Source organism: Salmo salar, chromosome ssa18, assembly GCF_905237065.1.
Source record: "Salmo salar chromosome ssa18, Ssal_v3.1, whole genome shotgun sequence".
NCBI lineage: Eukaryota > Metazoa > Chordata > Actinopteri > Salmoniformes > Salmonidae > Salmo > Salmo salar.
In genome coordinates this window covers 71,142,529-71,158,710 of record NC_059459.1, presented here as the reverse complement: position 1 = coordinate 71,158,710, position 16,182 = coordinate 71,142,529, and positions in this window count along the sequence as shown.

The window sequence follows — 16,182 nt, the reverse complement described above, 5'->3', positions numbered from 1 at the left end:
ATTTTCAATACCTTTCAATGTTTTATGAGATTGGAGAACACATTGGGAGGGAGCTTAGACCATTCCTCCATACAGAATCTTTCCAGATCCTTGATATCCTTCATATGCGCTTATGGACCGCCCTCTTCAATTCAAAATAGAGTATCAAGTCCCGAGACTAAGATGGCTATTGCAAAGTTTAGATTTTGTGGTCAATTAACAATTTCTTTGTGGATTTTGATGTATGCTGTAAGATCCATTTGCAGCCAAGTTTCAGCCTCCTGGAAGAGGTAACCAGTGTTTTGGCTAAAATGTCCTGGTACTGGGTAAAGTTCATAATGCAATTGACCTTAACAAGGGCCCCAGGACCAGTGGATGCAAAATAGTCAGATAACATCACAGATCCACCGCCATATTTTACAGTAGGTATGTGGTTCTTTTCTGCTTTATATCCTTATTTCAACACCAAACCTACCACTCGTGGGCGTGGCCAAAGAGCTCTACTTTCATGTCATCCATCACATGTAAACACCTGAAACTTGCTAAACGGCATTGTCACTTGGTTTGGAACCGGTGCTATGGTCAGATGACATGAACATAGAGCTCTGAGTGGCAAGTTTATTGTTCGCATTGTTTCATTCAGCCTCAACAAATAAAAGTGATATGAAGGGATAGGAGATACAGTATTGTCATTGGCTCTGATGATGTATATTACATATTTGTTTCAGAAAGGTGTAAGATATAACGAGCTCACAGAACAAGGCTCCGGGCAGCCGAGCGGAAATGGAGGAAAACTCGCCTCCCTGCGGACCTGGCATCCTTTCACTCACTCCTCTCTACATTCTCCTCTTCTGTCTCTGCTGCTAAAGCCACTTTCTACCACTCTAAATTCCAAGCATCTGCCTCTAACCCTAGGAAGCTCTTTGCTACCTTCTCCTCCCTCCTGAATCCTCCTCCCCCTCCCCCCCCTCCTCCCTCTCTGCGGATGACTTCGTCAACCATTTTGAAAAGAAGGTTGACGATATCCGATCCTCGTTTGCTAAGTCAAACGACACCGCTGGTCCTGCTCACACTGCCCTACCCTGTGCTTTGACCTCTTTCTCCCCTCTCTCTCCAGATGAAATCTCGCGTCTTGTGACGGCCGGCCGCCCAACAACCTGCCCACTTGACCCTATCCCCTCCTCTCTTCTCCAGACCATTTCCGGAGACCTTCTCCCCTTCCTCACCTCGCTCATCAACTCATCCTTGACCGCTGGCTACGTCCCTTCCGTCTTCAAGAGAGCGAGAGTTGCACCCCTTCTGAAAAAAACCTACACTCGATCCCTCCGATGTCAACAACTACAGACCAGTATCCCTTCTTTCTTTTCTCTCCAAAACTCTTGAACGTGCCGTCCTTGGCCAGCTCTCCTGCTATCTCTCTCAGAATGACCTTCTTGATCCTAATCAGTCAGGTTTCAAGACTGGGCATTCAACTGAGACTGCTCTTCTCTGTGTCACGGAGGCTCTCCGCACTGCTAAAGCTAACTCTCTCTCCTCTGCTCTCATCCTTCTAGACCTATCTGCTGCCTTTGATACTGTGAACCATCAGATCCTCCTCTCCACCCTCTCCGAGTTGGGCATCTCCGGCGCGGCCCACGCTTGGATTGCGTCCTACCTGACAGGTCGCTCCTACCAGGTGGCGTGGCGAGAATCTGTCTCCGCACCATGCGCTCTCACCACTGGTGTCCCCCAGGGCTCTGTTCTAGGCCCTCTCCTATTCTCGCTATACACCAAGTCACTTGGCTCTGTCATATCCTCACATGGTCTCTCCTATCATTGCTATGCAGACGACACACAATTAATCTTCTCCTTTCCCCCTTCTGATAACCAGGCGGCGAATCGCATCTCTGCATGTCTGTCAGACATATCAGTGTGGATGACGGATCACCAGCTCAAGCTGAACCTCGGCAAGACGGAGCTGCTCTTCCTCCCGGGGAAGGACTGCCCGTTCCATGACCTCGCCATCACGGTTGACAACTCCCTTGTGTCCTCCTCCCAGAGTGCTAAGAACCTTGGCGTGATCCTGGACAACACCCTGTCGTTCCCCACTAACATCAAGGCGGTGACCTGATCCTGTAGGTTCATGCTCTACAACATTCGCAGAGTACGACCCTGCCTCACACAGGAAGCGGCGCAGGTCCTAATCCAGGCACTTGTCATCTCCCGTCTGGATTACTGCAACTCGCTGTTGGCTGGGCTCCCTGCCTGTGCCATTAAACCCCTACAACTCATCCAGAACGCCGCAGCCCGTCTGGTGTTCAACCTTCCCAAGTTCTCTCACGTCACCCTGCTCCTCCGCTCTCTCCACTGGCTTCCAGTTGAAGCTCGCATCCGCTACAAGACCATGGTGATTGCCTACGGAGCTGTGAAGGGAACGGCACCTCCATACCTTCAGGCTCTGATCAGGCCCTACACCCAAACAAGGGCACTGCGTTCATCCACCACTGGCCTGCTGGCCCCCCTACCTCTGAGGAAGCACAGTTCCCGCTCAGCCCAGTCAAAACTGTTCGCTGCTCTGGCACCCCAATGGTGGAACAAGCTCCCTCACGACGCCAGGACAGCGGAATCAATCACCACCTTCCGGAGACACCTGAAACCCCACCTCTTTAAGGAATACCTAGGATAGGATAAAGTAATCCTTCTAACCCCCCCCCCTTAAAAGATTTAGATGCACTATTGTAAAGTGGTTGTTCCACTGGATATCATAAGGTGAATGCACCATTTTGTAAGTCGCTCTGGATAAGAGCGTCTGCTAAATGACTTAAATGTAATGTAAATGTAATATAATGAACAAAAATATAAACACAATATGCAATAATTTAAAAGGTTTTACTAAGACACAGTTAATGTAAGGAAATCAGTCAATTGAAATATTTTCATTAGGCACTAATCTACGGATTTCAAATGACTGGGAATACAGATACTCATCTGTTGGTCACAGATAACGTAAAAAGAAGTACGGGCGTGAAGCAGAAAACCAGTCAGTATCTAGTAAGACCGCTATTCGCCTTATGCGGCGCGAAACATCTCCTTCTCATAGAGTTGGTCAGGCTACTGACGGTGGCCTGTGGAATGCTGTCCCACTCCTCTTCAATGGCTCTGTGAAGTTGCTGGATATTGGTGAGAACTGGAACATGCTGTGGTACAGGTTGATCCGGAGCATTTCGTTTACGTTTTTGCTCAGTTCTGTAACTTCATTTACAATAATGTCTTATTCCTTTATTCATTTTTTTACATTTACATTATCCTGTACTTCTACCTTTGTTTCATCTCTCATTTTATAAAAAAAAAGAGTTTACACTACTGCGAACAAGTAGTAACTCCTTGAACCACTGTCTTCTGTCTTTTTCGGTTTGGCTGAGAATGTCAGGTTATATTTAAATTTACAGGTGATTTACACTTTCACATTTCATTGGTTGTAGCGTCAGTGCTGTGTTCTCTCATGGCACCAGAATCATGTGGTAAACAATCACCACCATAGAAAGGTCATGTGATTCCCAACTCTCATGACTTCGTCATCCCATAAATGTTATTGTTAATTAAACCAATTTCTGTCAAACCTGCTCCACCTGTAAGTTAGGTTTACCCTTCAGCTCTGAGTATGAGCTAATCATTGGCACTGACCCAAGATGATGATGTTAAGGTGTGCCCTGCAAAGCAGGAATTGAGAGTTGTTAAACATTTTCTTTATTCAGATTTGGAGCAGGGGGACTATATAGGATATATTAGGACATATTCTGTACAAGTTTATCCTCTAGTGCAGGGCTCTCTAACCATTCCTGGAGAGCTGTCATCCTGTAGGTTTTCAATCCAACCTCAGTTGTAACTAACCCGGTTCTGCTTATCAAACCATCCAATTATTAGAATCAGGTGTGCTAAATTACTGTTGTAGTGAAAAACCTACAGGATGACAGCTCTACAGGGACAGGGTTGGAGAGCCCTGCCCTAATGTAACATAGTAAACTGGTTGTTAAACAAAATATAATATACAGAGTAAACCAAACATTAGGAACACATCCCCTTTAGCCCTCAGAACAGCCTCAATGTGTCAGGACATGGACACTTCAAGGCTCTTGATACACATGGGAAACTGTTGAGCAGCGTTGCAGTTCTTGACACAAACCAGTGTGTCTGGCACCTCCTACCATACCCCGTTCAAAAGCACTTCAATCTTTGATCTTGCCCATTCACCCTCTGAATGGCATACATACACAATCCATGCCTCACTTGTCGCAAGGCTTAAAAATCCTTCTTTAACCTGTCTCCTCCCCTTCATTTACACTGATTGAAGTGGATTTAATAAGTGACATCAATAAGGGATCATAGCTTTCACCTGGATTCACCTGGTCAGTCTATGTCATGGAAAGAGCAGGTGTTCTTAAGGTTTTGTACACTCAGCAGTGGTGTAGTGGAGGGTATACGCAGGTATACCCACTTAGTTGTCAGTGGCTTTGCTGTATACTCACTTCTTCATCCCCACGATGCATATGAAAGTAGTGGAGTGGAGGTATACACCATATATATTGTAGCAGGCTGAAGGGTGTGGGGTTTCCACGTCACCGAGTTCAATAACAAAACACACAACAGTAGCACAACTAGAACACAAATGGGGAGTTTATTATGGATTTTTGTACACTGGGGAAAAGGGGGGAATTCACCAACTATTTCTCCAAGGGTAATCCTAAAACCCAGGTCCTCAGCCAATCCGGTTCAGTACACTAGGGGGTAATCGCACAGCTATTGCTCTCTCTTCTCCCGCTCTCTCTTCTCCCACCCTCTGCCCCTTTGTGCAGGCCGCTTCCTCTTTTATCCCCAAGCATTCCCTGGCTTTATGAATCCACAGCCTCGCCTCGTTGGGGCAGGAAGTCCATATAAAGCTTGGGGGTGGAGCCAGCGGGGTGCAAGATATCTCCCCTCATTGCCCACTCCCCTCACCTCTCCCTGCCGTCTACCACAATATTAATAAGGCTGATGGAACACACAGTTAATATAATAACAAAGTGTCTTCCCCGCCCTTTTCAATAAACATCTAAAGGATGGGGCTGGAGAAATGGAACCACTCTCAAATTCATTGACAGAGCTTTGGATCTAAGGACTGACCATCCATGACATCAAAATGATAGTTCTAACCATGTTTTGAATGTATTTAGTGTTTGTTTGCATTTACTTTGTTTCAAAAACATTGGAGTAAAACAAGCTTATATTTTGGGTTCTTATGTGGTATGGCAGTTGAACTAAGCTCATGAAGCATTTTTAAGCTCTATTCATCAAGAATAAATGGGTAATTATATATTTAAAAGTCCAAAAATGGATGTAGCAACTGCTGATTGCCCCTTTAATGTCAATCCCTGTATTGTTGCCTTTTTTATCCGTCTTTGCCATGACCTATGTACTGTGTCTACTGTATGTATAGGCTATGCAAATGTATGTATGTATGTATCAAAATGATTGGAAACACCTTTCAATGTTTTATGAGATTGGAGAACACATTGGGAGGAATCTTAGACCATTCCTCCATACAGAATCTTTCCAGATCCTTGATATCCTTTGTCTGTGCTTATGGACTGCACTCTTCAATTCAAAACACAGGTTTTCAATGGGTTTCAAGTCCCGAGACTGAGATGGCCATTGCAAAATGTAGATTTTGTGGTCAATTAACAATTTCTTTGTGGATTTTGATGTATGCTGTAAGATCCACTTGCAGCCAAGTTTCAGCCTCCTGGAAGAGGTAACCAGTGTTTAGGCTAAAATGTCTGGTACTGGGTAAAGTTCATAATGCAATTGACCTTAACAAGGGCCCCAGGACCAGTGGATGCAAAATTGTCAGATCCACCGCCATATTTTACAGTAGGTATGTGGTTCTTTTCTGCTTTATATCCTTATTTCAACACCAAACCTACCACTCGTGGGCGTGGCCAAAGAGCTCTACTTTCATGTCATCCATCACATGTAAACACCTGAAACGTGCTAAACGGCATTGTCACTTGGTTTGGAACCGGTGCTATGGTCAGATGACATGAACATAGAGCTCTGAGTGGCAAGTTTATTGTTCGCATTGTTTCATTCAGCCTCAACAAATAAAAGTGATATGAAGGGATAGGAGATACAGTATTGTCATTGGCTCTGATGATGTATATTACATATTTGTTTCAGAAAGGTGTAAGATATAACGAGCTCACAGAACAAGGCTCCGGGCAGCCGAGCGGAAATGGAGGAAAACTCGCCTCCCTGCGGACCTGGCATCCTTTCACTCACTCCTCTCTACATTCTCCTCTTCTGTCTCTGCTGCTAAAGCCACTTTCTACCACTCTAAATTCCAAGCATCTGCCTCTAACCCTAGGAAGCTCTTTGCTACCTTCTCCTCCCTCCTGAATCCTCCTCCCCCTCCCCCCCCTCCTCCCTCTCTGCGGATGACTTCGTCAACCATTTTGAAAAGAAGGTTGACGATATCCGATCCTCGTTTGCTAAGTCAAACGACACCGCTGGTCCTGCTCACACTGCCCTACCCTGTGCTTTGACCTCTTTCTCCCCTCTCTCTCCAGATGAAATCTCGCGTCTTGTGACGGCCGGCCGCCCAACAACCTGCCCACTTGACCCTATCCCCTCCTCTCTTCTCCAGACCATTTCCGGAGACCTTCTCCCCTTCCTCACCTCGCTCATCAACTCATCCTTGACCGCTGGCTACGTCCCTTCCGTCTTCAAGAGAGCGAGAGTTGCACCCCTTCTGAAAAAACCTACACTCGATCCCTCCGATGTCAACAACTACAGACCAGTATCCCTTCTTTCTTTTCTCTCCAAAACTCTTGAACGTGCCGTCCTTGGCCAGCTCTCCTGCTATCTCTCTCAGAATGACCTTCTTGATCCTAATCAGTCAGGTTTCAAGACTGGGCATTCAACTGAGACTGCTCTTCTCTGTGTCACGGAGGCTCTCCGCACTGCTAAAGCTAACTCTCTCTCCTCTGCTCTCATCCTTCTAGACCTATCTGCTGCCTTTGATACTGTGAACCATCAGATCCTCCTCTCCACCCTCTCCGAGTTGGGCATCTCCGGCGCGGCCCACGCTTGGATTGCGTCCTACCTGACAGGTCGCTCCTACCAGGTGGCGTGGCGAGAATCTGTCTCCGCACCATGCGCTCTCACCACTGGTGTCCCCCAGGGCTCTGTTCTAGGCCCTCTCCTATTCTCGCTATACACCAAGTCACTTGGCTCTGTCATATCCTCACATGGTCTCTCCTATCATTGCTATGCAGACGACACACAATTAATCTTCTCCTTTCCCCCTTCTGATAACCAGGCGGCGAATCGCATCTCTGCATGTCTGTCAGACATATCAGTGTGGATGACGGATCACCAGCTCAAGCTGAACCTCGGCAAGACGGAGCTGCTCTTCCTCCCGGGGAAGGACTGCCCGTTCCATGACCTCGCCATCACGGTTGACAACTCCCTTGTGTCCTCCTCCCAGAGTGCTAAGAACCTTGGCGTGATCCTGGACAACACCCTGTCGTTCCCCACTAACATCAAGGCGGTGACCTGATCCTGTAGGTTCATGCTCTACAACATTCGCAGAGTACGACCCTGCCTCACACAGGAAGCGGCGCAGGTCCTAATCCAGGCACTTGTCATCTCCCGTCTGGATTACTGCAACTCGCTGTTGGCTGGGCTCCCTGCCTGTGCCATTAAACCCCTACAACTCATCCAGAACGCCGCAGCCCGTCTGGTGTTCAACCTTCCCAAGTTCTCTCACGTCACCCTGCTCCTCCGCTCTCTCCACTGGCTTCCAGTTGAAGCTCGCATCCGCTACAAGACCATGGTGATTGCCTACGGAGCTGTGAAGGGAACGGCACCTCCATACCTTCAGGCTCTGATCAGGCCCTACACCCAAACAAGGGCACTGCGTTCATCCACCACTGGCCTGCTGGCCCCCCTACCTCTGAGGAAGCACAGTTCCCGCTCAGCCCAGTCAAAACTGTTCGCTGCTCTGGCACCCCAATGGTGGAACAAGCTCCCTCACGACGCCAGGACAGCGGAATCAATCACCACCTTCCGGAGACACCTGAAACCCCACCTCTTTAAGGAATACCTAGGATAGGATAAAGTAATCCTTCTAACCCCCCCCCCCTTAAAAGATTTAGATGCACTATTGTAAAGTGGTTGTTCCACTGGATATCATAAGGTGAATGCACCATTTTGTAAGTCGCTCTGGATAAGAGCGTCTGCTAAATGACTTAAATGTAATGTAAATGTAATATAATGAACAAAAATATAAACACAATATGCAATAATTTAAAAGGTTTTACTAAGACACAGTTAATGTAAGGAAATCAGTCAATTGAAATATTTTCATTAGGCACTAATCTACGGATTTCAAATGACTGGGAATACAGATACTCATCTGTTGGTCACAGATAACGTAAAAAGAAGTACGGGCGTGAAGCAGAAAACCAGTCAGTATCTAGTAAGACCGCTATTCGCCTTATGCGGCGCGAAACATCTCCTTCTCATAGAGTTGGTCAGGCTACTGACGGTGGCCTGTGGAATGCTGTCCCACTCCTCTTCAATGGCTCTGTGAAGTTGCTGGATATTGGTGAGAACTGGAACATGCTGTGGTACAGGTTGATCCGGAGCATTTCGTTTACGTTTTTGCTCAGTTCTGTAACTTCATTTACAATAATGTCTTATTCCTTTATTCATTTTTTTACATTTACATTATCCTGTACTTCTACCTTTGTTTCATCTCTCATTTTATAAAAAAAAAGAGTTTACACTACTGCGAACAAGTAGTAACTCCTTGAACCACTGTCTTCTGTCTTTTTCGGTTTGGCTGAGAATGTCAGGTTATATTTAAATTTACAGGTGATTTACACTTTCACATTTCATTGGTTGTAGCGTCAGTGCTGTGTTCTCTCATGGCACCAGAATCATGTGGTAAACAATCACCACCATAGAAAGGTCATGTGATTCCCAACTCTCATGACTTCGTCATCCCATAAATGTTATTGTTAATTAAACCAATTTCTGTCAAACCTGCTCCACCTGTAAGTTAGGTTTACCCTTCAGCTCTGAGTATGAGCTAATCATTGGCACTGACCCAAGATGATGATGTTAAGGTGTGCCCTGCAAAGCAGGAATTGAGAGTTGTTAAACATTTTCTTTATTCAGATTTGGAGCAGGGGGACTATATAGGATATATTAGGACATATTCTGTACAAGTTTATCCTCTAGTGCAGGGCTCTCTAACCATTCCTGGAGAGCTGTCATCCTGTAGGTTTTCAATCCAACCTCAGTTGTAACTAACCCGGTTCTGCTTATCAAACCATCCAATTATTAGAATCAGGTGTGCTAAATTACTGTTGTAGTGAAAAACCTACAGGATGACAGCTCTACAGGGACAGGGTTGGAGAGCCCTGCCCTAATGTAACATAGTAAACTGGTTGTTAAACAAAATATAATATACAGAGTAAACCAAACATTAGGAACACATCCCCTTTAGCCCTCAGAACAGCCTCAATGTGTCAGGACATGGACACTTCAAGGCTCTTGATACACATGGGAAACTGTTGAGCAGCGTTGCAGTTCTTGACACAAACCAGTGTGTCTGGCACCTCCTACCATACCCCGTTCAAAAGCACTTCAATCTTTGATCTTGCCCATTCACCCTCTGAATGGCATACATACACAATCCATGCCTCACTTGTCGCAAGGCTTAAAAATCCTTCTTTAACCTGTCTCCTCCCCTTCATTTACACTGATTGAAGTGGATTTAATAAGTGACATCAATAAGGGATCATAGCTTTCACCTGGATTCACCTGGTCAGTCTATGTCATGGAAAGAGCAGGTGTTCTTAAGGTTTTGTACACTCAGCAGTGGTGTAGTGGAGGGTATACGCAGGTATACCCACTTAGTTGTCAGTGGCTTTGCTGTATACTCACTTCTTCATCCCCACGATGCATATGAAAGTAGTGGAGTGGAGGTATACACCATATATATTGTAGCAGGCTGAAGGGTGTGGGGTTTCCACGTCACCGAGTTCAATAACAAAACACACAACAGTAGCACAACTAGAACACAAATGGGGAGTTTATTATGGATTTTTGTACACTGGGGAAAAGGGGGAATTCACCAACTATTTCTCCAAGGGTAATCCTAAAACCCAGGTCCTCAGCCAATCCGGTTCAGTACACTAGGGGGTAATCGCACAGCTATTGCTCTCTCTTCTCCCGCTCTCTCTTCTCCCACCCTCTGCCCCTTTGTGCAGGCCGCTTCCTCTTTTATCCCCAAGCATTCCCTGGCTTTATGAATCCACAGCCTCGCCTCGTTGGGGCAGGAAGTCCATATAAAGCTTGGGGGTGGAGCCAGCGGGGTGCAAGATATCTCCCCTCATTGCCCACTCCCCTCACCTCTCCCTGCCGTCTACCACAATATTAATAAGGCTGATGGAACACACAGTTAATATAATAACAAAGTGTCTTCCCCGCCCTTTTCAATAAACATCTAAAGGATGGGGCTGGAGAAATGGAACCACTCTCAAATTCATTGACAGAGCTTTGGATCTAAGGACTGACCATCCATGACATCAAAATGATAGTTCTAACCATGTTTTGAATGTATTTAGTGTTTGTTTGCATTTACTTTGTTTCAAAAACATTGGAGTAAAACAAGCTTATATTTTGGGTTCTTATGTGGTATGGCAGTTGAACTAAGCTCATGAAGCATTTTTAAGCTCTATTCATCAAGAATAAATGGGTAATTATATATTTAAAAGTCCAAAAATGGATGTAGCAACTGCTGATTGCCCCTTTAATGTCAATCCCTGTATTGTTGCCTTTTTTATCCGTCTTTGCCATGACCTATGTACTGTGTCTACTGTATGTATAGGCTATGCAAATGTATGTATGTATGTATCAAAATGATTGGAAACACCTTTCAATGTTTTATGAGATTGGAGAACACATTGGGAGGAATCTTAGACCATTCCTCCATACAGAATCTTTCCAGATCCTTGATATCCTTTGTCTGTGCTTATGGACTGCACTCTTCAATTCAAAACACAGGTTTTCAATGGGTTTCAAGTCCCGAGACTGAGATGGCCATTGCAAAATGTAGATTTTGTGGTCAATTAACAATTTCTTTGTGGATTTTGATGTATGCTGTAAGATCCATTTGCAGCCAAGTTTCAGCCTCCTGGAAGAGGTAACCAGTGTTTAGGCTAAAATGTCCTGGTACTGGGTAAAGTTCATAATGCAATTGACCTTAACAAGGGCCCCAGGACCAGTGGATGCAAAATTGTCAGATCCACCGCCATATTTTACAGTAGGTATGTGGTTCTTTTCTGCTTTATATCCTTATTTCAACACCAAACGTACCACTCGTGGGCGTGGCCAAAGTGCTCTACTTTCATGTCATCCATCACATGTAAACACCTGAAGTTTGCTAAACGACATTGGCACTTGGATTGGAACCGGTGCTATGGTCAGATGACATGAACATAGAGCTCTGAGTGGCAAGATTATAGTTCACATTGTTTCATTCAGCCTCAACAAATAAAAGTGATATGAAGGGATAGGAGATACAGTATTGTCATTGGCTCTGATGATGTATGTTACATATTTTCTTCACCAAGATGTAAGATATAGAAGATACTGTACATTCTGTATCTTCATTTACAAGTTACAGTAATGTCTTAATCCTTTATTTAAATGTTTCACATTTACGTTATCCTGTACTTCTACCTTTGTTTCATCTCTCATTTGATTCAAAATAAAACGAGTTTACACTATTGCAAACAAGCAGTAACTCATTGAACCACTGTCTTCTGTCTTTTTCTGTTTGGCTGAGAATGTCAGGTTATATTTTAATTTACAGGTGATTTACGCTTTCACATTTCATTGGTTGTAGCTTCAGTGCTGTGTTCTATCTCATGGCACCAGAATCATGTGGTAAACAATCACCACCATAGAAAAGTCATGTGATTTCCAACTCTCATGACTTCGTTATCCCATTAATGTTATTGTTAATTAAACCAATTTCTGACAAACCTCCAAGTCAGGTTTACCCTTCAGCTCTGAATATGAGCTGCTCATTGGCACTGACCCAAGATGATGATGTTAAGGTGTGCCCTGCAAAGCAGGAATTGAGGGTTGTTAAAGGTTCTCTTTATTTAGATTTGGTGCAGTAAAGCAAGGTTTATATATATATATATAACAATTTGTGTGTCATATGTGTCCTGGGGGACTATATAGGATATATTCTGTACCAGTTTATCCTCTAGTGCAGGGCTCTCTAACCCTGTTCCGGGATAGCTGTCCTCCTGTATTTTTTCAATCCAATCCCAGATTCTGCTTATCCACCCGCTAATTACTAGAATCAGGTTTTGTCCTGCCCATTCCCCCTTTGAATGGTATATGTAACCGGTTCTGCACCGGTACCTTTCTGCATTGTGTTCTGGTAAGGTGTAGGTGGAAGATAAGGCTCTGGACACAATTCTGCCAGTTGTCTCTCTTTTAATGACTGCATGGAATGGATACAAATACAAGGCAGACGTTAATGCTGCCGTCTGGACTCACATACAAGTATATTTGCCTCTCATGCTCTGAGCAAACTCCCACATCAACAAAAAAGTACATGTTCACATTTTCAAGACTCCCATTGTTTTATAAATGTTGTACACCAATAATAATTTGCTAATAAGTGCTAAATATTTGTGTAAGAGTGTACTATTGTACCATTATAACTGAGGCATACTAATGAAGCAACAATGCCATTTTTAAATGACCGGACAGGTAACAAAATGAACGACAGCTAACTAGGCACAATATACATGAAATATAAAATTGTCACAATTCATAACATACCTGCATGGAATGGATACAAATACAAGGCAAAAGTTAATGCTGCTATCTGGACTCCCATACAAGTATATTTGCCTGATAAAAGACAGTGCAGAATTCCCGTGAGAAAATCATCAGAAAACTCACTCCGTCTGCACCTGAAAGAGACCCTTTTCCCGCAACAAAGCTAGCGGTAGCTGGGCTAGCCTTGCAAAGTTGCACTCGAACATTATTCCCATTCACAATAATATATATTCCAATAAACAGTAATGCAACACTAAATCAGTGACGGTAAAACTTTTGCTTGCGTTTTCTTGTGCATTTGTGAACATTCAAAAGACCGTTGCATACATAACACATACTTCTCCTTATCACGCTCTGAGCAAACTGGGGAGTAAATGCATGGCTCCTGTTGATGACATCACAGCATTAACACAATTTAGAAAATAAATACAATAAAATAGTTCATTCTTGAAAGTAGTGCAATACATCTCAAAATAAACTTAAAATAATAAATACAAATAAATATGAGGGATTTTCGGTGAAATACGCTACCGTTCAAAAGTTTGGGGTCACTTAGAAATGTCCTTGTTTTTGAAAGAAAAGCAATTTTTTTGTCCATTCAAATAACATCAAATTGACCAGAAATACAGTGTAGACATTGTTAATGTTGTAAATGATTTTTAATGGAATATCTACATAGGCGTACAGAGGCCCATTATCAGCAACCATCACTCCTGTGTTCCAATGGCACGTTGTGTTAGCTAATCCAAATTGATCATTTTAAAAGGCTAATTGATCATTAGAAAACTCTTTTGCAATCATGTTAGCACAGCTGAAAACTGTTGTTCTGATTAAGGAAGCAATACAACTGGCCTTCTTTAGACTAGTAGAGTATCTGGAGCATCAGCATTTGTGTGTTTGATTACAGGCTCAAAATGGCTAGAAACAAAGTACTTTCTTCTGAAACGTCAGTCTATTCTTGTTCTGAGACATGAAGGCTATTCCATGTGAGAAATTGCTAAGAAACTGAAGATCTTGTACAACGCTGTGTACTACTCCCTTCACAGAACAGCGCAAACTGGCTCTAACCAGAATAGAAAGAGGAGTGGGAGGCCCCGGTGCACAACTGAGCAAGAGGACAAGTACATTAGTGTGTCTAGTTTGAGAAACAGAGGCCTCACAAGTCCTCAACTGGAAGCTTTATTAAATAGTACCAGCAAAACACCAGTCTCAACGTCAACAGTGAAGAGGCGACTCCGGGATGCTGGCCTTCTAGGCAGAGTCTGTGTTCTTTTTAATCTTAATATTTTATTTTTATTGGCCAGTCTGAGATATGGCTTTTTCTTTGCAACTCTGCCAAGAAGGCCAGCATCCCACAGTCGCCTCTTCACTGTTGACGTTGAGACTGGTGTTTTGCCTCTTCACTGTTGACGTTGAGACTGGTGTTTTGCGGGTACTATTTACCCGCTGATGCTCCAGATCCCTGAAAACACCATCCAACCTGGATCTGAGTGAGTAATGTTTAGTCTGAAGCCCCCTACTGCCGTTCAAAGACCATCCACTGGCATTTTCTACAAGAAATCTGCCACCAGAAATAAAATCTTGTCCCAAGTGGCTGACACCTACTCCCATTGTCTAAGACACTTCTGCTTGGATTCCACCTGGCGATCTGTTCACCATCTGCCCTGGCCTGAACCTCCACCCCCCCCCCCTTCTCTCTCTCTCTCTCTCCCGAGCTTTCGCTCGCCTCTAGCACACATGCACTGTTGGGGTGAGTGACTCTGAACATACAATGGCTAGCCCCAAGTCGTTATATATATTTTTTTTTCTTGTGCATTTTGCTATTTTGCTATTTGCCTCATGACTCCTGCATGCTTTGTTGACTATGAACTTTCCTTACCCAACCGTGGGACAGACTATGTTTGTTAGCCCCAATTCTGACTTGTGCTCTGATATCTGCTTCACTGATTTCTGCTCCAGTAAAAGCCTGGGTTTTCTGCACGTTAACACTAGAAGCGTATTACCTAAAATGGATCAATTAAAAGTGTGGGTTCACAGCTCCAATCCAGATGTGCCGGACATTACTGAGACATGGTTAAGGAAAGTGTTTTGAAAACTGATGTTAACCTTCCTGGTTATAACCTTTTTCTGCAAGACAGATCTTCCAAAGGTGGGGGAGTGGCAATCTTTACCAAGGCTCACTTTTAGTGCTCGGTTGTCTCCACCAAGTCGGTCCCCAAACAATTTTATTTGCTGGTTATAAGTATTAAAGTACAAAAAAAGAAAAAAAAATGCATGAAATGAAATGTATGCATTCCCTACTGTAAGTCGCTCTGGATAAGAGCATCTGCTAAATGACTAATATGTAAATGGAAATGTAATTAAACTTTCAAATAGCTCTTTGTTGACTGCTTTTGGGTGCAATCGTCCTCCATCAGCACCGGCCTGTACCCTACCTGCCCTAAGCTCTCTCCTGGCCCCTTACACCAAGTCTGAATTTGTCCTTCTAGGTGAACTAAACTTGGACATGCTTAAACCACCTGACCAAGTCCTAAAGCAATGGGACTCCCTAAATCTTTCTCAGATTATTACCAATCCCACAAGGTATGACTCCAAACACCGAGAAAAGGCTACTCTTCTTGATGTTATCCTCACAAATAATCCTGATAGGTATCAGTCTGGTGTTTTCCGTAATGACCTTAGAGATCCCTGTTTTACAACATGTGTTCGTAATGGCTGCTCAGTGAAATTACCTGTACTGATTTGTCATAGACACTTGCTAAAAAACTTAAATGAGCAAGCCTTCCTTCATGAACTGTTCTCTGTAAAATGGTATAGAATCAGCTTGATCCCCTCTGTCGAAGACACTTGGACCTTCTATTTTGATATTTTCAGTGGTAACAAACACGCCCCCATAAAGAAAATTAGAATTAAAAACAGGATCAGCCCCTGGTTCGATCGTGATCTTGCAGAGTTACTGCACCTTAAGAAATGCATTTGGCGAAAGGCTTGGCACACGCATACTCAGGCTGACTGACTCTCGTTCAGGCAAATGAGAAATAAGTGAACTCAGGCGATCCGGAAGGCCAAAGTAAGTTACTTTGAGGAGCAGTTCTCTCTCTGTGGGTCTAACCCCAAGAAGTTCTGGAAAACGGTTAAAGACCTGGAGAATAAACCCTCCTCCTGAGAATAAACCATCCTGCTTAAAGTTGATGATGTGGTTGTTACTGACGAGAAGCACATGGCTGAGCTCTTTAATCACCACTTCATTAAGTCAGGATTCCTATTTGACTCAGCCATGCCTCCTTGCCCGTCCAACATTTCCTCATCTCC